General features: G+C 45.0%; 1 protein-coding gene across 1 annotated transcript in view; it reads left to right on the plus strand.

Annotated features, from left to right (window-relative positions):
• Window positions 1-1,918: 1,918 nt before the first annotated feature.
• Window positions 1,919-23,308, plus strand: part of cdon (cell adhesion associated, oncogene regulated) — an 89,425-nt gene continuing 68,035 nt past the window's right edge. Inside the window, exon 1 of the mRNA XM_080731621.1 lies at window positions 1,919-2,451. The gene's annotated coding sequence lies outside the window, so the exon portion shown is untranslated. The remainder of the gene's footprint in view (window positions 2,452-23,308) is intronic.

Here is a 23,308-nt window from a genome sequence, read left to right on the forward strand (position 1 = left end):
GGCCTATACAGTGCATGCAGGCTTGCCCGAGGGCCTCCATGGGGCCCTGGCTCTGACCAGGAGTCCAGGAGGAACGGCTCTCACCTTCCACAGGAGTCAGCTGTCAGATGGTGAGCTGCACCTGCTGTCTAAGGCAGGGTGGTGGGCCCCACATGGGGCCCCCACCCCGCCACAACCCGCCCCGCCCCGCATTGGCCTGGCCTAGCCTGGCCATCTCTGCCGAGGCGCTTCCAGGGATGATTGCGTTGTTTACACATACGTACAACAGACGACTGTTTTCACACACATACACGCGCTCGCACGCACACACACCCACACTGAGGCCTCCCTTGGCCAGCGGTCTCTTTTCCTCTCATTCCTGGTGAAGGGCGTCTCACCTATGTGCTGATGAGGAAATGACCAGAGCCAAACAACATTGGTCCCATCCAAGCCCGACATCCTCCGCTGCCAACAGTGACCCATGGCTATTAGCTGTTCAAACATCTCCGTGCCACAAAACTTTAATTCAATAGAATGGGGGCACAGTGAGAGGCAGCTTGAATCGACAACGGGACGGTGTTTTTTCCACGCTGGCTGTAAAGCCCTTTCACCACTGGGAGGTCAGTTTCACAGATTAAACTATAAAGGAACCATTGGTCCTACAATCAGCCAATGGCTTCTAAATGAGAAATGAAGGCTCACTGATGGTAATGTGTGATGAACATTACATTTCTTAACATTCCCTCGTAATGGTAGGCTGCTTCTTCTTATTCAGTCCAACAACAACATTCCTTTGACGTCAGACAAAACTACAACGGACAATGAAATAATGTCCACACAACTTGGAAGTAAAATTATTATGTTCACACCTCATCATTGAAAAGCCACAGAAAATATTTTCTCAAGGAATAATTAATACATAAATTGTTGCTGTTACTTTGTGCCAATTAGTTGATTTTGTTGCTAGTGGCTAGTGGAAGAACATATTTTATTGTACCATTTTAAACACTGCACATAGAAAGCAGCCTCGCACAACCTGCAGCGAGAGTGTTTTAACAAGACACCGTCAAACGAAACCTTGAATGTTCACCAAACATACAGCCTAGATTAGTTAAAACCATGCTATATTAATTCCACTGGCATTGTTCCACACAAAATGTCTACAGAATGTTTTTACTCATAGTCTATGTTAGAGGCATAGAGTTAAAATACATGGCTCTGAGGTGAGGAGTGTAGAGGGTATGCACATGCATAAAGTGAACGGCAAATCAAGTGGCAAATCGAGTGGCAAAGTGAGTTTAACATCGTATGATGATGATGTCACGTGCATATACCCTCTATTGTAGCAGCCTATGGCAGTGGTTCTCAAAAGTGGATTCCAGGGACTCTGTGGGTTCCTTTATAGGGGTCTAATGGACCCATACAAGTCTGTAACTCTGACAGTGTACAAATGGACCTTAGGGTCCATTTGGTTCCATTTGTATGCTGTCAGAGTTAAGGGGAGACCTTTAAATTCTTGAAAGGCGTGAATGAGGGGGTTTAGTATGATCAGATGATGATGATGATGATGATGATGGTGGTGTAGAAGAGCTCAGTGGTTCTCAAAGTGTGGTCCATGAACCCTCAGGGTATCCTTGAGGGGGGGGGGGGGGGGGGGGGGGGGGTTCCACATGGAATCTCACACATTTGTAACTGTGAGTGTGTATAAAATGGATCCCGAAAGGATCCATATTTGGTTCCATTTTTGTACACGCAGGCAGAGTTATTATGGGGGTCTTTGAAATCATAAAGTTTGAGAACCACTGTAGTGGTAAAGCTTTAACACAGTCCAGAGCCTGCCTCTTCTCTCTCTCTCTCTCTTCTCCTCCTCCTCCTCCTCCCCACACACACACAGAGAGAGAGAGAGAGAGAGAGAGAGAGAGAGAGAGAGAGAGAGAGAGAGAGGAGGAACATTCCTCGTTTGACGACCGGGTGCTCGTCGACGCTGCCATGATTTGCTGAGCAGCAACTCGATCCTCTCTCTCTTGCTTTGGTTTCTTCTTCAAAGATGTGCGTGTTGTCGAGAGGACAGTCGTAGTGGCGAAGGGGACGTGAAAGGAGTTGGAACCACTAAAGAGTCCTAGCTGGGACGGGACGGGACAGGACAGAACGGGACGGGACAGCAGCTCCCAAAGTCCAAAAAGTTTTCTTTTAACGCATTGCGTTCGACTGCGGATCGCCGCGCTGCTGTCTGTCTGTCTATCGCACCTTTTGGATCCGAAGTTCAGATCCGCACAGCTACTGTTTTGATTGTTTTTTTTGTTTTTGTTTGGGACTTTTTGAAAAGTTTCTTCCCGGCTTTGCCTGATGCACTTTGAGCCCGTGTCTAATGGAGGGCCCCGTGCGGATTTGTCACAATCATAATAATGCGTTTTTCTCCTGATCCAGCCGGCGATTCGGCAGCAGCGTTTACCCTCCTGCAAGACGAGAGAGGTAAGAAGACTGACTGAGGCTCCGCAGCAGCCTCCACTTTTTAGTTTAGTACTTTAGTTAGTTCTTTAGTTAGTTCAACTTCTGAGTAACGCCATTCGGATTCCAAAGCGATATGTTTCTGGTTTCAACGGTATATGAAACTCTCGTGTCAATTTTTTTCCCCCCTTCAAACTGTAAAAGCAGCACAGCAGCTCATGGTCTGGATCCGAATACACATACATGCGCTACAGTAATTGGGGGCGCCCGTGGACGAATATGTGGGCCTGTGTGTGTGTATGCTGCTATATGTTGAAGAAAAATTTATTAGAAGTTTGCAATAGGAAAAAGTACAGTTTCATTACAGCACAAATCACTGGTACAAGGTCAACCAAAAGGAGATTCTAGTAAGCTTCACGGCTTATTTACAAAGGATCCACTTTAAGTATCTCATATAAAAAACTCAAATAAAAATGTACCATGATTAATTATAGGAAATAATCTAAAGAACTGTAGAAATATATAGGCTATATACCTTTGAAGATATAAAGATTATTTTGTTGTGTTTTAGAACATTTTAAATAAATCTGGATGTTTAAAGGATGTTAAATGTAAAAGGCAGTGACACTGAGTTTAGGAATAACCTCGCAAGAACTGAAGCCTGCGTTGAAAACAGATTGCCTGCAGGGCTGCATTTTTGTCTTGATGAAAGATGAAAGAGCATTTTTAGAAATGTCAAATATGTCCCATGGTTGACACTTTGGTGTCAGAGTCATAAAAGGTGAAAATGGACTGGGGGCAACTAATCCTTCAGACATCTGAAACATGACTTTGTTCTCTAGTCAACCTTGATGGACTTCCTTATAGAAAGCAACTTTATGCCACGGCTTGCAGTGCACAGACACTTAACTCCTCATTTACTCATACTTCAAGCACCTTTGTCGCCCACACAGACAGCATTTAATGTCTAAATAAATAACATCCCCAGAGATAGTCAGACATACTCTTTTATAAATCTACAACATGGTGCTGTAAAACCTCAGAAAAAGAAATAAATTAATACATGCGAGATGTCTCTCTAATGGTACTGTCTGTCTGGGTATAAGACTTAACAATAATAGTGTCTACTGTCTATGTACTGTATATATTTACATGAAAGTGATAGTTTTCATTGCCTGAGATGGTGCTTTTTACTGATGGATTTTGGGAACACACTGTATATTATATAGTCTACTACTACAGTGTGGACTATTTGGCTAATGTTGTATGTTTCCAGTAGTGTATGTTTAGTAACTACACAGCCAAACTCTGATGTTAAATCTGAGAAAATCTAAATCTGAAAGTGTATAAATGGAGCCAAAGGGACCCTTACAGGTCAATTTAGCTCCATTTGTATCTAAATTTGAGTTAAATTGGTAAGAGTTCTACAACTGCAATAACTCATACAAAAGGAAAAAGAGAAGATACAGATGGTGTTGTCTGTTGACACAAATCAAGCCTCACTCCAGATTTTGGCTCTCTAAGGTCTTTTACAGCAGTGGTAGACCTCACTTCTAAACTCATCTACAACTTCTCATGTGCTTGTATAAACCCCAAAGTAATAGAATTGTTTCATTTGCCAACTTTAAACAGATATATCACCAGCAGCATCACGTCTTGAGTTTGCAGATATAATGACTTATAATGTGTCCTTTGGTTTGGGATATATATGACTGCTTTGGACATTTCCAAGTCAAGTATAAAGCAGATATTTGGATTAGTTGCGTAGATACCATTCTCAGACAGCTCTGGCAATTTGAATATCATGGTGAAAGTGAATTCTCCATATTTCAGTCAAGTCTGGAGCCTTCGTTTAATTGAACGTCTTTCTGATTTACATTAACTCACTTTGCAGAGTATATCCACATTTACTGTACTTGGATATACACTGACTGACTCACCGTATTAAATATAAGTCACATAGTCATATTAATCATATTAGCATGAATCCAGGACCAAGCTTGTTGCTGATGGCGTGTCTGAGCAGAAACAAAAATGTCCATTAGGCCAAGGACGTCTATAAGTGAGAGCGGCGATGAACCTGCTGAGATAAGACCCTCACACCTTTGTTTTCCCCTGCAGTGTCCTCCTCAGTCTAGCGCTCGCCCCTATAGCGTGGGCTTCCCTGCAGGGACTTTTGTTACATAGGGGTTAGCCAGAGAAAATGGAACACTTAAAAGTTATCGAGAACAAAGTCCTGCACCCGTCTCCAGTGCATGACATCCAGTCGGTGGGACGCGCATGGGCGCCCCCAAACAAAACACTCTCAAGTTCAAACAGTGGCTGGCGCATTGTCACGTCCGTGGGGCGACAAGGAGACACTTCCGATGGCTTTCAGATCCTTTTCACCGCCCTCCTATATTGGGCCAGCTTCTGACAGGATCAGAGAGGCTTGCTTTTGTTGCCAGGGCTAAGCCAGCAGAGATGGCATCGGCATTAGTCGAACATATGGATGCACATGGCGGTATTTTTAGCTCAAGCTATCACTCAACAAGCTCTCAGCGTGTGTGAGTTTACCCACAGTAAATGTTTGTGTATGGTGAATGTGATTCGACGAGACACCGGGCCCGCAAAAGCCCCACAAAGGCTACAAACCACGTTTGTTTTCAGAGCACGTTCTTTTGACTCTCTGAGAGAAATTAATAAGTCATTAGCGGGCCGAGGCCTTATCACAGGGGCTGGAACAGAGCACAGCCACGCTATTAAGTGTGCTACAATAATGTTTGAATGATTAGGGCACGGGCTAATGATAAACATATGTTGCCGTCGCAGAAGTATGTTAAGTGGGCAATTTGAATGTAAGCATGTGTAATGACACCAGCCCCCCGCTCTCATAATGGCCCCGTTGATGATTCTGACGCAGTATTATAGTCACTGACCCCCCTCAACCTGCACACACTGGAGACCCACGGAGGGCACCCGCTTTCAGAAAAGCTCTTGATAAATGGAGGTTGATTAGTACCTAGTTACAGCAGTTGTAGTGAAGGAAAAAAAGTGGAGAATGGTATAATTGACTTTGAAAGAAAGAAACTTTGACCACGAGGTCTCGCAAGGTAATGGTTAAGAAAGGCGTAAATTATAGGCATGATGGACCGGTACATGACTTTGCACTAAACAATAACATGCTCAGTGGATGTTACAGGTGGAGTTGGTTCTTTTTGTACACTCTTTTCTTTTTACATTCCTGGCACAGGGTTCTGATGAGCTTCGGCCAGCATAAAGCCTTCATCAGAGTTTATTAAAGAATATACAGGCCTAGTATTTGAACAGAAAAGCTTGACACTGTGAGAGCAAAAGCCTATAGCAGCGGTTCTCAAACTTGGGGTCGGGACCGCAAGTGGGGTGCCCACATTATTTTGTGGGGTCCCCAGATAATTAGCTTAATGTAAAAAATGTATATATATATCAAACAATATAACATAAGTGCATACAGGGTATCTACACATTTATAAAGTGACAATTTAAGGACTTTCAAGACAAATATAGGCTATAAGTAAGCAAGAGGCGAAGTAAGCAAGAGGCCCACAACGCCGCGTTGTGAGCATGTAGATCGGCAATTTTCACAATATTTATCTGTGGAACCGAATCACATTAAATGTAATGCCTACAATTCCAAGTGCTTTTCAGGGTGGGGGTCCCCAGTTCATATGTGTTTATTTTGGGTGTCACAGCCTAAAAAAAGTTTGAGAACCCCTGGCCTATATAGAAACCAGGCAAATCTGCCCTCGGCATATTATCCACGCACTGATATAGTCTGGCCACGTGAGGCTAGTGACCCCCCCCCCCCCACCCCTCTTGTGTTGTCAGTGGAAGAGCGATCTGAATGGCATTGGCATATGAATATGTTGAATGGCTTGGCTGTGAGAAGTGCTTCTCTTAGATGGAGAGGGCGTGACCAGACGGGTGACAAAGTGCTCTCAGTGTATTTTTGGGAGTCAGTCCACCCTCCCAGCAACCCCCCCCCCCCCCCTGCCTCTGCCATACAGATGTGAGACAAGGCAGCAAACCCCAGCCCGGCCCTGGAGCGGCGAAGACATTCTTCGGTTTTAGCGGTTAAATAAAATTGCGGTTTGCTTGTTTATTTGCGTTCAGGCGCTGACCTGTATTCTCGTGGCCGTGTATCTCGTGTGCCGCTGTGTAACCCGGGCAGGCGTAGCTAGCCTACTGAAAACACCAGGTCTTACAACAAGGGGGAGAAATTAGAATAGCTAAACTCGCCTCTCATCACAATGTTTTGACCAGTTGGACTGGAGTCTGAAGTGTTTTTCTAAATCTGGGATGGGATAATCCATTTCAGCTTCTTAGCGAAATAAAGCAGAATTTAGTTGATTGTTGTTTTGGGTGACTTTTAACCTCCTCTTGCTCGTTAAACCTGTGGTTTGGAAATGTTAAAAAGTCAAGTCAAATGTATTTCTTCAGCACATTTCATACACTGGGCAACGCAGAGTGCTTCACAGCTATGCAATCAAAATACAAATGCATATACTGTATATATATAACCTACATTCTTTCACAAAGAATGAGTACAGAAATATACCAATCTCACAATACACACGCACACACACACGCGCGCGCATGCCCACGCACACACACGCGCACGCTGGCGCGCACACACACACACACACACACACACACACACACACACACACACACACACACACACACACACAGTATTTTATTGCATTTATTTTGTTATTAAAGCAGTCGGTAGGAAGGCAGAGAGAGAGACAGAGAGAGAGAGAGAGAGACCAGCACAGGGGAGTGGGCGCTGGAGGGATTTGAACCTGCGGCGCCGGCGGCACAGGATCCCACCCTTCCAGAGACAGGGGCCGTAACCCCAGCCCCTCCCCCTTTGCATGGATTTAGATTTAGATTTCTAGTTTTTTTTTCCTTTTCCATATTTCTTAATGTCAAGACATTTTTTTCCCTTCCTACTTAGCAAGGTTCATCTCCCATTCGTCAAGGCTGAATGCAGCACTCGGGGTCCATTAGACGGACAGAGAGAGGGTTTGGGCAGACTGCCAAAGAGACCCCCATGTTTTAAGGAGCCAGGAGGGTGCTGATTGACATCCCCCAGCAGGCATGAGGCAAGGCGGCCGATGGGAAAAGATGGGACGCTTGTGGTCAGAGAAAAGACTCTCAGATCAAGCTCCTCTGACTGCTGGCTCGGCGGCTGCACCCCGCTGCTGCTGCTGCAGCCCGGCATAAGAAAGAAAGAAAAGTTCATTTTCCCCCACAAATGTATTGTGGCAATGCAGCATAGGAGTGCAAAAGTCAATCAAACTAATTGATTTAATCCATTTTAATACAATCGTTTATTTGTTTTGCATGAGACCATTTTGTGTGACAAAATATAAAATAGGGCTTAAGTGGTCGAACTAGATTTTTTAACAATCTATTTGACACAATCTATTTGAATTTTTACACACTGATTCATTGATAAATAAACAAAAAAATATATTTCAAAAACGCAATTACTTGATGAAATGAAAAAGGAATCGATAGAATAATTGCTAAGAAAATAATCAATAGTTGCAGCTCTTAACGCGGTGTGAAGATAAATCAGATAAAGTGGACATGGTGGTTGTTGTTGAAGCATCCAGATGTACGCGGTAGCCTGGGATGTCACCTCTGTTTATGCGGAGCTGTCGCTGGTAGCACTTCTTATCTGTTTCTCGCGCAGACCGTCATTATTTTGACTACGGAACACGTACGTCTCTTGGCGGTATCCTTCGCAAGGTGTTCCTAACATGTCCAGGGTCTTGACAGATAGCGTAAACAGTCCGGCACCGACTGTGAAGTGTTCCAACAAGCGCGTTCCTTTAGGTTACAGATGGACAGGGTGCCTCACGCTGATGCAACGTTCTCTCAAATGTCAACGGGGAACCAAACTGTAACGCAGAGTGTGTATACACCAGCTTTCAACAGACGCTTGTATCCAGTTTCTGTGAATTCATAACCTCGGAGGACCTGAGAGGGGATAATGACTTTCGAGAGAGATTAAGAAATGAAATGAGAAACATCGGGGAGCGTAATTGTTAAGACAAACAAATAGATTTTGGCGCAGCAGAAACAGATGTTCCAGCCAGCCACTGAATGTGGCGAGCAGAGCGGAGCGATGTGGGCCATGTTCCCACTCTAAATAGGACTGCAGTTAGCGGAGCCAGAAGCCTGGCTCACACTTTGTTTTCTTAGCTGTAAAGGTACCATGGCTTCCAGCAGATGTATTGCTGTGTTTTTGAAGTGTGATAAGGTGAATGTGATGTAACACTTTTTAACCACTGGCATCCCTATTATTCTGGCCTGGGGGCCAACATTCTGCAAAGATGCTCAAAAAGCATTTTCCCTGCGTCGCGTTGTGAGTTTGTAGATCGTCTATTTTCACCAAAGAGATGTAACATAGAGCTTGGAGGGGTTCAAGTGGTTAAAAGATAGCTCCTGCCTCCTCGTTAGGCTGTGTCCTGCTAGCAAGAGTTGTGCTAAAGGTGTCTACACACCAAACAGCCTACAGGAGACTCCTTCTGACTGTACACAGACTGCAAAGAACTGCAAAAAACTAAGCACTTATTTTTTATTTTATTTTTTTCAGACGACGCCGACTGTAGTTACTGTATGGCAGTGGTGCCAGGTCTGCTCCTTATAAGCAACGTTGATCCTGTTTTCCTATAATGTTGCTAGATGTGGGTTGCTTTTGTTTGGGCTTGTTTCTGAAGTGTAGTTGCTTATTTGGCCTTGCTTTCAACATTATTTTATAAAATAACTAATGTAATAGAGTTCAGAGGTGAAACTGGTCGCGCTTTTGGGCTTATTTTCATAGACCTGGTCGCGTATTTCACTCACAGAATCTGGCAACCCTAACCCGGCCGGAGGCAGCTCTGTTCTCCGTGCAGAGGAGGAAAAAAAAGAAAACAACAACACGGGCACTTGATGGACTATTACTAGCCTACTACTAGCTTTGCTTTGGATCCGATTGGAATAGGAATTGAGAGTTGAGATTGAGAATATGGTATTTAGTAAAAATATGCGACGGGAAAATGTCTCTGGCTTGTTTTGGCTTGGTTTTGGAGCAGTAGTAAACTATTCTACAACTCCCTCAATCTTACCGACGGCGAGGGGCGACTGAACGAAACTGAGCAAGTCCAGTTTTCCAGTTTTCGGTCGATAAGGTTCCCGACCCGCTGCCGAAAACCTGACGATGAGCTCCCGTTCGGCAACAGACGCTTTCCGCCGCCTTCCGCCGCCGAATCGTCGCCGAATCTGTGCGGTTAAAAGTGGCCTTAAGAGTCGTGTTAAGAGCTATATGGCATGAAATATGTTACAGATGTTTACTTTTCTTCAGGGCTCCTTTTATAATGCTGCTCGCTCCTCGTTTGTGCCTATTGGGGGAAACGCTAGCTTGTGTGTGTCTTGCAGTGTCCTGTTGTTTTGTGAGTGAACGGTGTTGTGTTCAGAGAGAGAGAAAACCAGGTGCTCATCGGAGAATAAGAATAGTAAAAACAAAGTCTAATGGTGCTCTTGGATCGACGGGATCAAGTCCTCTAAAAGAAAAAAGTGATCCAGGCACTCAAAAGTTTAAAAAGGGAGGAACAAGACTTTATTTTATCAGTACATGCCCTGATGATGACCAGTCTCTGGTCCAAACATGTCGGCTTTTTAGACTAATGAAACAAAGTCTTGTTCCTCCCTTTTCAAACTTTTGAGTGCCTGTATAATACTAATACATGCAGTTTAGCACAGAGAACAAAATGAAAGGTCCCATACGGGGATTCAACATGGCGTCATACACAATCGTTACCTCCCGCTAAAACTAACAATTTATCTTGTTGTTGTCAAGCAATGCATGATGGGAGCCCCGGCTCCCCCCATCCCATGCTTTCCTGTAGTTTCTTAGTTCAACAGCAAATGAATCTTTATCCTTAAGGGAAAGTTTGTGAGTGAACTCCTGAACCGCATTCTCGCTGACAGCTCCCACGGAAAGAGGAGTGTTCCAGAACATACAAGGGGGATTTTTTTTATCTCCTTCTTTTTTGCATCCTCAGCGTCTTCCTGTTTGCAAGATTAATTCTCTCTCTCTTCCTGAAATTGACCCTACTAAATATGCCTCGCCTAATCCGTTAGGTGCCTCGCTGTGGCCCCCGGGAGCCCGGAGAACGCGCAGAGTACAACCGCAGCTTTCTATTTCAAATGCTGAACCAATAAGTCACATATGTGACACTGGGTCTTTTCGCAGAGGAACCAGAATGTGTGCGCTGTTGCAAAGTGCCGGCGAGAGAGGATTCTTGCAAGACTATATTAAGGCAAAAGCAGCGGCTGGCACTCCCCTCCGGGGCTGACAAACAGGCTGCTTGTTTGAAGGGCTGTTTTTCTCCCAGATCAGAGCCGTGGTGTGAGGCACTGTGGGTACTTCTGCTGCCTCCGGGCCTGTGGTTGTGGGTGCCATTTTGGGCCTTCCCCGCTTGCAAGACGTGGCCCCCTCCAGGGAGCCAACGGAACCCCTTATTTGTAGGAATATATTCAACGTGAGCAAAGAGTTTAGAGGGAATAAAAGGTGCGGTTTGAGCCGTCCCTGCCATTGTTCCACGAAATTGGACGCAGAATCTCTCCCTACTTCTAAAAGATTGTGTGGTATGATGTTTGTGGTAGCGTAGGCCGAAGGGTTGTCTTGTGGTAAGACTGTGAAAACGATATCCCTGATGCCAGCGTTGAGATAAGTGACCTGAGATAAATATAGTATGCACTGGTGTTGCTGCTGCAAAGCCCCGCAGTAGCCGAGCAGACGCACCAAAAGCCTGCTGGCGTATGCCACAGCGTGGGCGCGCGCAAGCGGGCGGTTTCTTTTATTCCATTTAGGCCTAGAATTATTGACTGCTTTAACTCTTGAAAAATAGCAGATATACAAGCTCACAGCGCAGCACCGAGTGCCGCGCTGCGAGCTTGTAGATCTGCTATTTTTTGAAAAATTGTGAAAATGTGTGCATATTTTTCAAAATATATTTTTCAAAGCAAACTTTTGTAACTCAGATCTCTGCTTCTGGGGTGGTCCCTGGAACAACATATTTTGAGATTGGGGTCCGCGGCCAAATACCTGTAATTTTGGGGTCCTTGACATGAAAAAGTTTGAGAACCACTGATTTAGAGGAAGGATTTAGAAGTCGGGTCAAAGATCGGGTCAAAGATATTCAAAGACTTGCACACATTTTCCAGTTTTTTCAAAAATAGCAGATCTACAAGCTCGCAGCGCGGCACTCGGTGCCGCGCTGTGAGCTTGTATATCTGCTATTTTTCAATAGTTAAAGCATTAAATAATGGTTAAAGTGGTTCAAATCTAACGCCACTCGGGCGCGTTCCAGGTATTTGAGTGTTAATGTTGCCCTGATTTGCTGTTGTCACAAGGTTGGGTCCGTGTTGGTCTTGGCGGCGTCGGGGGGGCCGTACGTCATCTGTCAAGCGCCGCGTGCTAGCGGCGCTCACCACCCTAAACGCTGTGTTATCGAGACGGTCCCCGGATCCCAACACACATAGGAGGGGTTTTAATGATTTTGACCAAGATCCAAAAGTGGAAGCCTCTCCCTCCAGCCTCCATATCATCGTGTTGAAAACCTCACCGCCCCGGGTTTGTTTTGCGTCCGCTCGGCTGCCGCACAACAAGCGTGGAAGTGTTACGAGGCGAGACGGATAAACATTTAGACAACCTAAATAAAGCGTTTACAGGGCCATGTTTGGAGCGACATATTTACGCTCGTGTTCCTCCAGACATGTACGCTACGGTACGGCGGGGAGCGGGGTGGGCTGGGATGGGGTGGGGTGGGAGGGCGTTTTGTTTGTTTGGGGTTTTGGGAAAAGAGACTTAGCAGAAGTGGTGGAGAAGACAGATTCCGTTTTAACTGTTTACACGTGTTTGTTTTGCTTCCGTGGGCTGTGTTGTGGATGGGAGCGGAGCAGGCCGATGGTGTCTCTGTCTCTCTCTCTCTCTCTCTGTGTTGTGGATGGGAGCGGAGCGGGCCTATAGTGTCTCTGTCTCTCTCTCTCTCTCTCTCTGTGTTGTGGATGGGAGCGGAGCGGGCCTATAGTGTCTCTGTCTCTCTCTCTCTCTCTCTCTGTGTTGTGGATGGGAGCGGAGCGGGCCTATAGTGTCTCTGTCTCTCTCTCTCTCTCTCTCTGCGCTGGCAGCAAGCAGCCTCTGCTCCCTGCTGGATCTGCAGGCACGTCATTTATCTCTTTGAGAAATGAAAACGCTGCGTCGCTTTCTTTTCTGTACCTCCCAAGGAACACACATGCACGCACGCACACGCACACCCACACGCACACCAAATGCAATCCGGACTTTTACTTGTAACAGAGTATTTCTACTTTGCAGTATTGATACTTTTACTTAAATAATAATAATAATAATAATACATACATACTTTTTCCACCACTGCCTCCTAGCTTTTCATATTCGCCAGAATTATTTTGTTGTGTGTGTGTGTGTGCGTGCGTGCGTGCGTGCGCGTGTGCGTGTTTCTTTTTCTATTATTTTTTTCTTTTTCTTTTTTAAAGCCATGGTTTCTTGTTAGTGTCTGTTTGGAACATGGCTGTCATTTTGTTTTCATTCGTGGATGTTTGGAATTACGTCGTGCTAATATATGTTTTAGGCTGAAAGTGCTTTTGGTCGGCGGCCAGGGAACTATCCGCCCCGGAGACTGAGCAGGGTCTGTTGTCCACGTCTCCGACGCCTGTTGCCGTAGAGACGGCCGGGAGTGATGGAATCCAGGAGAGCACGGTCGGGAGGGAGGGAGGGAGGGAGGGGTATTGTTGGGGGGGGGGGGGGTTAGGGAGGACAGGGAGCATGCATGGAGGAGCAGGGTGGTGGGGGCCGTATTGGATCACGATGTGCCCACAGCACGCGAGACCGAAGCGGTGGGTGTGAAGAGAGAAAGACAAGAAAAACACAAGACAAGATAGCGTAGAAAATGAAGCATGGCTTTTCCATTAAACTCGAACATTCTCAAGAAGACCACTTCATCCATTTAGTAGTAGTACGCCCTCGAGCAGGGCTGGCTGTCGCACCAGATTCTGGGCCCTGGGTTCAAGGATTCACTCATGTTTTGTGCTTTAACTACTGAAAAATAGCAGATATACAAGCGCTGCGAGTAGATCTGCTGTTTGAAATCTGTCTGAATATTTCAAATCCTTCTAAGGTTTTTGGAAAAAACCTATGTTTCTATGTCAGTGGTGCTCAAATATTTTCATGTGAAGGACCCCCAAAATGATATGTATTTGGCCACGGACCATCATCTAAAAATATCTAGCTTCTGGGACCCCCCCAGAAGCAAAATTCGAGTTACAAATGTTCACTTAAAAAGTACATATATTCAAAGATTTGCACTGTGAGCTTGTATATCTGCTATTTTTGGAGCGGTGAAAGCGCTCCCAATAGACAGGTATGTCTGTGGCTGGCTGGCTATGTGGCTGGCTGGCTGGCTGGCTGGCTGGCTGGGTATGTCTGTAGCCTGGCAATACCTTGAGTGACCACACAAGTTAAAGGAGGGGCGCTGTTGTGCAGGCACAAACACACACACACACACACACACACACACACACACACACACACACACACACACACACACACACACACACACACACACACACAGATTCACCGCTCCACTTCGAACCGAGGTTTGATTTTCAATAGCTAAAGCATCAAATAATTAAGGCCCCTCCACCTTGGGCCCTAGCAACTCAGCCCCACTCCCCCCCCCCCCCCCCTTGTGACGCCCCTGCCCCTCGAGAGTGTAGAAAATCCGGTAAAAGGCTCCATTTGGACACATTTTGTACTCTCGAGTGTTAAAAGCGTCCCGAGCCGAGCACAGGGTTTTCCATTGAAAGTGAACATGCTCAAGACCCCTTGGCAGAGGGTTTATTTTCCCCCCCCAGTGTCCACGCCCATCCTATTCCTTGTCATTTCTCTTAATCAAGGCTGAAAGTGAAGGAATGCGAGCAGCCAGGTTTCCTGTGCCAGCTGCCACGGACGCGCCGTCACCGTCTCTGGGAGGAAAATCGTATCCACCGTATTTCTGTTAAACGCTGCGCTTTGTGGCATCAGATTCGCCTGATGTGCAACATGATGTGCAGGCCTGAGTTGGTTTCTGGCACCACACGCCTTTGCTTGAAAACCTTGAAAAAATGTTGCCTTCTGTGAAAAATCTATACAGCCTCTTGAGATAGGGCCGATATGGGTATGTAACACTGTCATTTCAACATGTGTGAACAGTGTGATGTAGACCAGTGTTTCTCAATCTTTTTTGGCCTGCGTACCCCCTTTCCATGATACAACTTTAAAACTTATCCCAGTTGTCTGGTACCATGTAATTTGAGTTAGCAACACAGGCTCATATCAAGTTTCTCTATGTGTTATCATTAAACATAACAGTAAATGTTTTTTTACCCTCCTAACTATGAACAAGCATGATTTATACTATTTTTTCTTTTTTGAGGGCATTCTGGAGTACTGGAGGCATTCTGGAGTACCCCCTGCAGTACCTCCACGTACCACTTGGGGTACACGTTCCCCCATTTGAGAAACACTGATGTAGACTATATTGTTCAGTTCAAAATGAGACCCATGGCACCCTTGGATAGGGATGGAAAATACAGATATTATATCGATATAGTGATATGATATCATAATGCAATGCTATGTAAGATCTGTCTTTTCCCAGTTTTAATCACTTAAAATAAGCCCCATATCATACTTTCAAAAGGTTTAGAAATATTTCAAAAACGGTGATATTTAATTTTGTCCATCCATATATGGCCCGGCCTTAGTTGGCACGTGTTGGAGATCAACTGCGGGTTGCTCTTGTGCGTTTACCTCCTGTACGCCAGGTTGGTCCCCCAGCCGGCGGTTGGTTCTCTCAACCACAAGGGCCCGGAGAGGGCTCCTACAATGGGAGAGGGCTTGTTAGGGCAGGGGTTTTCAAAGTGGGTGACGGGGCACCCTGGGGTGCCGTGACAGCAGTGCAGGGGTGCCGCGAGATCATTTGATAATATTTGGAATTTATTTGAACACTACAAAGTTCTAACCAAAATGCCTATTATCCCAATGTTTTCCTTGAAACATAATCACTAAAATATCGTCACTGTTGGGCAGAAACCTCGTATCTCCAAGTTTCAAATATGTACGTCTTTTGCCTTGCTTCATCATACAAGACCGTTGCACAAAACTAGTGAAAACAGCCGATATACAAGCACACAACACGGCGTTGTGTGATTGTAGATCTGATGTTTTCACTAGTTTAGTACATTTTATAGATGATAAATACAAAACGAACGTTTTGGACATACATGGTTTCCACCGACACGACGATATGCTATAAATATAAGGTGCTGGGAGTGAAAATTATAATGTAGGGGTGCCTCGGATTAAAAATGTATTTATGGGGTGCCCTGAGATAAAAAAAGTTTGGGAACCCCTGCGTTAGGAGAACCTCGTTAACGCAGCGCTTTCCAGCCGAGGGTGTGGAGGAGGCCCTGTGTGCTGGCCATACCCAGGGGATCCTCCGTTTCCAGGGCCCGAGACCAGAGACGGCGGCCTATTGAGTCTGGGCCCCTGTGGTTAATCCTCCACCCTGCTTGTTTCAAGCAGCCTTGGAGAACACCAGTGTTGACTATGTACGCTTCCCTCCCCACCCCAGCCCACCCCAGCCCCTCCACACCCCACGCCCCCAAATGCACAAATTCCCAGGAGAAAAACAAAGTAGTCACACAGCAATCTCCAATTAAGGTGGGGGACTTGTGTACTGTACCGCCATTGAGTCTCTCTCTCTCTCTCTCTGTCTCTCTGTCTCTGTCTCTCTCTCTCTCTCTCTCTCTCTCTCTCTCTCTCTCTCTCTCTCTCTGTCTCTCTCTCTCTCTCTCTCTCTCTCTCTCTCTCTCTCTCTCTCTCTCTCTCTCCTCCCATGGTCTCAGTTCTCAATTTGTGTCCACGGCCAATAAGCCTCCGGGGCAAGAATTAGTCTCCCAGGTCTTGGGTCCTGGCACGTTTTGTGTGTGTGTGTGTGTGCGTGCGTGCGTGTACGTGTGTGTGTGTGTGTGTGTGTGTGTGTGTGTGTGTGTCCTTGGTAAACAGTGGCATTGTGGGATGTGACCGTCTGGTCCCCCCCCCCCCCCCCATGTGTGTGTGTGGGGAGTGTTGATCCCACCATACCATGGGAGTGTTGTCAGGGCCACGCCGCTCTCATGGGAGCCAGCCAGATCGTGACGTGGTGTGGGCTTGTAGATCTCTCTCTCTCAATTCAATTCAGTTCAGTTCAAAGGGCTTTATTAGCATGAGAAAACGTACGTTTACATTGCCAAAGCAGAAGTGTACACAGTACGATACAATCAATCAATATAATACAATCAAAATAAAATATGTATTGAAACGGGTGGAACAGTTTTCATGTATCGAGAAGATGCAGACAATGATGGATACACCATGATCGGTAGTCTTTAAGGTGGTTGTGTTCCATTTGATAGCCTCCTCCTATCACAGCAGCTCACAAATCTTGCTGCTGTGTTTGCACATTGTTTTACTTCAACCCAGCAGATGTGGGAGTTTTTCATCATTGGTCATGTTATCAAATCTCTCAATCTCCTTGGGTGGTTATGATCTGTGGGAAGTAGTATGTGTCTCTGATGTCTTGGTACAGTGGAAGTGTAGCTCAGTTTCCACTTCATTTTGTGCGCTGTGGGTGCAAAGTCTGTTTTCTCTATGGAGCCAGGTATGCCTATCTACCTTTCTCGATCGCAAGACTGTAGGCCTATCTCTATCTCTAGATAGTAATTAAAGAAAATAAAAGTTAAAATATTTTCATTTACTCCTTTCTATCGTTTTAAGAGATTTTAATGATTTAGATTTCGGTGGTTGGGGGCATGCGTACAAGTGGCTAGATATGTCTTTTTACACAGAATAAGCCCATTCCCAAGATGCACCGCAATCTTTCACGGGCAGATGTGACTTCTGGGTTTAGTGTAAATAGCAATAAAGAAATTGCAGGCTTATTGTGTCAAAAAGGACATATTCAGCTACTTGTACGCATGCCCCAAGCGAACGCATGCCCCCCACGTTTCAGCACGCTAAACATGCTAAAACGATTGAACGAACTAAATGAAAACATTTTAACACTCACTTTTTCTTTTCTCTAATTACAATCTAAAATATGAATCCTTGTTGTAAAAAAACAAAGTTGTCCTTTAATTTTACGAAAGAAAACATGCGATAGGAGGTTTCTTGCCCGACAGCAACGTTATATTTTTGGACCCCGATGTCGGTATCGGACATCGGTCATTATCTCTCCGATGTATCGGTCGTTTTTATAAGTATTATTAGACCACCATTTGATGACATTTAGCCACTCAGACCAAAACTTAGAATATACTGTCGTTGCCCGTAAGGATCCATTGGGTTTCATTTTACACTCATGAGTTTAAAAGATCTTATAAAGGTCCAGTTGGTTACCAAATCTCCATCATTTTGCTGGGGACCACCTGGAAACCCTTCAAGGACCACTGATGGTCCCCGGACCATTGTAAAAAAAGGTTGAAGGTAAGAACATTTGAAATTTAGGCTATTTATTATTATTATTACAAAACATCGGTTAAACATCGGCAATCGTGGGTCTGGCACTCTCTATCGGGAAACCATCGGCATCGGTCAAAAAATATGGCATCGGTAGGGCTCTAGTATGAACGTGAACCTAATGGACGCTCTGAGCCTTCTGACCATAGTGGTCTCTCCTCTCTCTCTCTCTCTCTCTCTCTCACTCTCTCTCTCTCTCTCTGTGTGAGTTTGACTTTCTGCTCTGTTCTCATTAAAACAAGAGGATTCCTCTGCCATGGCCCCTTTGTAATTCCTTTAGTGTATTCCAAACCACGTCTCCCTCTCTCTCTCTCTCTCTCTGTCTCTGTCTTTGTATTTCTCTTTCTCTCTCTGTTTGTCTCTCTCTCTGTCTCTGTCTCTGTGTGTGTCTCTCTCTCTCTCTCTCTCTCTCTCTCTCTCTCTCTCTCTCTCTCTCTCTCTCTCTCTCTCTCTCTCTCCCTCACTTCTTAATAATGTCTCAGTCTTTAATCAGAGAGAAGGAATCCAGACTGGAGGCCCCAGTGTTTTCCAGTCATTAGTCTGGTCTCCGTGGCCCCGGGCAGGCAGGCAGCTCACCCAGAGACCAAGGGGAACCAATAGAACAGTTCTTATAGTTAGTCCTGGTCTCAGCAGGGCCTTTCAGCCCACTTCATGTTCATACAGTAGGTACAGTAGTAGGACGTGTGTGTGTGTGTGTGTGTGTGTGTGTGTGTGTGTGTGTGTGTGTGTGTGTGTGTGTGTGTGTGTGTGTGTGTGTGTGTGTGTGTGTGTGTGTGTGTGTGTGTGTGTGTGTGTGTGTGTGTGTGTGTGTGTGTGTGTGTGTGTGTGTGTGTACGCAAGGGCATCAATTGGGTATGGCAGGGGTATGCAGCTGCCATACTCTGGGTCCAGGGGAGAGAATACAAGTTACTTTAAAATATAAATCCATGAATGTCTCTTTGTATATCTGTGCTGGTTATGTTGTTAAATTACAGTTAAAATAACTACAAATGCAAAATGTAACAAGGTATTAGAATTAAATTCTCCACACTTGTATCTTCCCCATCTTGACAGAATGGTATATTCCCAGGTTCCATAGGTCAGCTGCACAGGTGCAATGCATTATTGTTAATTGTGGTACGTTTACTAACATGCTAAGTTTAGCTGTACTTGAACAACCGTTCCAGGCTGCCATATCCAGCCCAAGAAACCGTAGAAACCTGTGTAAAAAAACTGACAAAACTCGTTTTTTTCAGACATTGTGAAAATAGCCAATCTACTGCGAGGCGTTGTGAGCATGTAGATCTGCTATTTTCACAATAGAACCGTGTTATACAAAATGTAATGCCTCTTTTCCATGAGGACTTCCAGTCCTCCCATCTTTGCCATACCTTAGCTTTGGCTGAACTTACGCAAGTGGCTCAGTGGGTAGGGTGGCCCGGTAGAGCGTCCGGATGGGGACCGCAAAGTTCCCAGTTGGATACCGGGTGCCTTACATGGTTTCCTCTTCCGTCGTTGTCTGAATGTGTTTGTGAATGGGTGAATGTAGGCTAATATACACAATCTATGGAAAGCGCTTTGGATAAAAAAGCGCTGTGTAAAAATGTACCTACGATAACTATTCACGTCTTTGTCGCCTGGAAACCTCAAACTGTTACTTATTCAAAATAAAAAAAATAACTTTGAAGCAAAATGCTCGCGCTATAGAACGATCAAGTTGTACAGTGGTTCTCGAAGTGGATTCCAGGGACTCTGAGGGGTCCAAATCGACCATAGAGCTCTGTAACTCTGACAGCATACAAATAGAAAAAAAAAGAACCCTACCCTAACGGGTCCATTTGAATCTATTTATATGCTGTCAGAGTAAAGGGGAGACCTTGGAATTTTAAAGTTTGAGAACCACTGAAGTAGTAGGCCTAAATTAATTCATTAAAGGGGGGAAAAACACGTAAAAATATGCATATACTGTACGAGGCTTCTGCTCGACAGAGAGCAACTGCATGTTGTCACTGTCGGCAGAAACCTTGTATCTCCAAGTTTCAAATTTGTACGTTTTTTTCGCGAAGTTAAGTCCTGCTTCATCAGACAAGGCCTTCGCACAAAAGTAGTGAAAACAGCATCGCGAGGCGTTGTGTGCTTGTAGATCGGCTGTTTTCACTAGTTTAGTTCATTTCTTTTAAATGATAAAAAGGAACAGATTTGGACATACAAGGTTTCCACCCGACAACAACGATATGTCACCTTCCTTAAGCCTGCTTTATACTCTGGTGTACAACGGTTGTCCCACAACCAAAATGGGCGATGGCTATAATGGTCTGCTGCTCTTCCCTTTGCTCTGTTTTAGTGTCCTATTGTTGTCATCCCTGCGTGTGTCTCTCTCTTGTCTTCTTCCGTTACCCCTCCCCCCTCACTCCCTTCCTCCCTTCCTCTGTCTCTCTCTCTCTTTCTATGCCTCTCTTTCTCTCTCCATCCCTCTCTTTCTCTCTCCATCCCTCTCTCTCTCTCTCTCTCTCTCTCTCTCTCTCTCTCTCTCTCTCTGACTGGCTTTGTGAAGGATGGAATGTGTGCGCTGCATATCCTCTGTCAGCAGTGTGTGAGGCGAGTGCCGACAGGTTTTCTTTTTTTGGGGAGGGGGGGGGTGTATATAGCATGTGAGTCAGCTTCAGTGCACACACACACACACACACACACACACACACACACACACACACAGGTCAGATTAGACCATCATGCCAGAAAAGACTTGCTCTCTCTCTCTCTCTCTCTCTCTCTCGCGCCTGCTGGCTTCCTATTTATGTGTGACGCCTGGTTCATATTTGACTTCCTCCAGATATTAATTTCAACACGGCGGATGAGTGAGTTACAAAGATGAGTGAGTTACAAAGATGAGTGAGTTACAAAGACGGCCCGCCTCTCTTTGAGTGCCGGTTCCGATGTGTGTGTGTGTGTGCACCACGGAGCTGTCGTCATCGTGTTCATTTCCTTATGAGGAAGTAGATGAATTGCAAGCTGTTGTTTTTAGTGTTCAGACGTTTGAATCCCTCTGCTTCTGTCTTATTGGAGGTGAATCTTGGATTTACTGTCCGGGGCGCTGAATGAGACTCTGTCTGAAATGGGTTCCTGATGAATTTGTTGAGGAAGTGACTTTACGTTACTTATAGGGATGGGACGATATGAACATTTCATATCGCGATCATTGTAACCAAAGAAATTGCGATTTACGATATTATCGCGATAATCAAAATATCCATTATCCCGGGGAACATTTGCCAAAAAAATTTGCAGATCTACAAGCTCAAAACGCGTTGCGTTGCGACGCAGCTGTGAGCTTGTGGATCGTCTATTTTTTGTCAAAGACAATTGATAGAGAGTGAAAAAGAGTGAAAAAAAAGACGTATACATATACTGTGTTATAAGTACCTTTTACCAGTTATAGAGGGTTTAAGTGGTACCGGATATGCAGCTCGGCAAATAAAAGATGAATTGATCCCAGTGCATGACGGAGCACGATATCACGATAAATGAAATCTCCACGATACGATTATCATGAGTGCTTTTTATCACAATAAACAATAATATCGCTTATCGTCCCATCCCTTATCTGAAATAGGTTCCTGGTGAATTAGAGGAAGTCACTTTGCGTTACGTAGTCTGTATGACATCTGCTCTTGTTGAGCGGTCCAGTTTGTCTAACCCAGGGGTTCCCAAACGTTTTTTTTTGTCTCAGGGCACCCCATAAATATTTTGTTTTAATCGGAGGCCACCCCTACATTATAATTTTCACTCCTAGCACCTTATACAGTATTTATAGCATATCGTCGTTGTCAGGTGTAAACCTTGTTTGACCAAAATCGTTCGTTTTGTATTTATCATCTATAAAATGTACTAAACTAGTGAAAACAGCCGATCTACAAGCACACAACGCCTCGCCATGCGAAGCGTTGTGTGCTTGTAGATCGGCTGTTTTCAATAGTTTTGTGCGACAGTCTTGTATGATGAAGCAGGGCTTTGCTTTACCAAAAGCCGTACACATTTGAAACTTGGAGATGCGAGGTTTCTGCCCGACAGTGACGATATTTTAGTGATTACGTTGCGAGGAAAACGTTGAGATAATAGCCATTTTGGTTAGAACTGACTGAAAATAACTTTGTATTTCAAGTTTAAAATGATACTAAATATTTTTTTAAATGAAAGAAACTGGTTCAAGTCTGTACCCCGGAAATAATCATAAAAAGTTGCAGTATGGAGATACATGGTTTCTGCTCGATATGCAACGATATGTTTATCAGTCACCATGGAGACAGGTGTGAAAACATACTGTACACATCCAGTAGGCTGGAGAACCTATACCAGGGGTCTTCAACATTTTCAGGCCAAGGACCCCTTAGTTGAGAGAGAGAGATGAAGCACAACCTGTTCATAGATTCCATATAGTTTCATTGTTTGACAGCACAATCATCAGTGTATTTTGGATTCATGTCAATTTGTGTTTTCAGATATTTAACCACTTCAACTGTCAATACTTAATAAACTTGACCTTTCACTCTGTACTTGGTCCGCTCTTTTTCCCCTCTACACCAACGATATGCCGAAAATAGCCGATCTACAAACTTGTAGATCCACTTATATATAGATCTGCTATTTTTTGCCTAAAGTTCTCAGAATATGGACGCTATGGTTCAAATCGTTAATATAACATGTTTTAGTTATCACACAAAGATTCGGAGGACCCCCTGTAGTAACTCTGAGGACCCCCTAGGGGTCCCGGAAAAAAGGGGGGTTAACATTAACGGCTAACATTTTCCAACCCCTGATCATTTGCTAAAATGAGTGAATGCCAAATGTTTAATCATAATCAATCACATTTTAATAAGGAACAGCTCTTGCTCTCTCTCTCTCTCTTTTGTCTCTGGGATTCGGGCTGAGGGCTCCAAAGAAATATTAAAGCCTGGAATGGCCCTTTGTGAAGAAAGACAGGGGTGGGGGGGTGGGGGGTCTTTTCCCTTGGCCAGTCAGTCAGTTTGTCAGAAGTACCAGTTGGGAACACGTTCTGCTCTTCCTCTAGCCCCCCACCATCCCCCCCATCCCCCCCCCATCCTTGATGCGGCGCCGTGTTGCCTTTTGTCCTTGTTTACCCAATATGACACGGTAGATATGGCTCCTCCCCCTTCGCCCTGAAATGGGGGGTTGTGGGGGGCAGGAGGGTGTAGTGGTGGCTGAGAATAAGGCTGAAATGAAAGCGGTTGCCAAAGTGCAGGTGGT

The sequence above is a fragment of the Nannobrachium achirus genome (genome assembly GCF_963921795.1).
Source record: "Nannobrachium achirus genome assembly, chromosome: 8".
Classification (NCBI taxonomy): Eukaryota; Metazoa; Chordata; class Actinopteri; order Myctophiformes; family Myctophidae; genus Nannobrachium; species Nannobrachium achirus.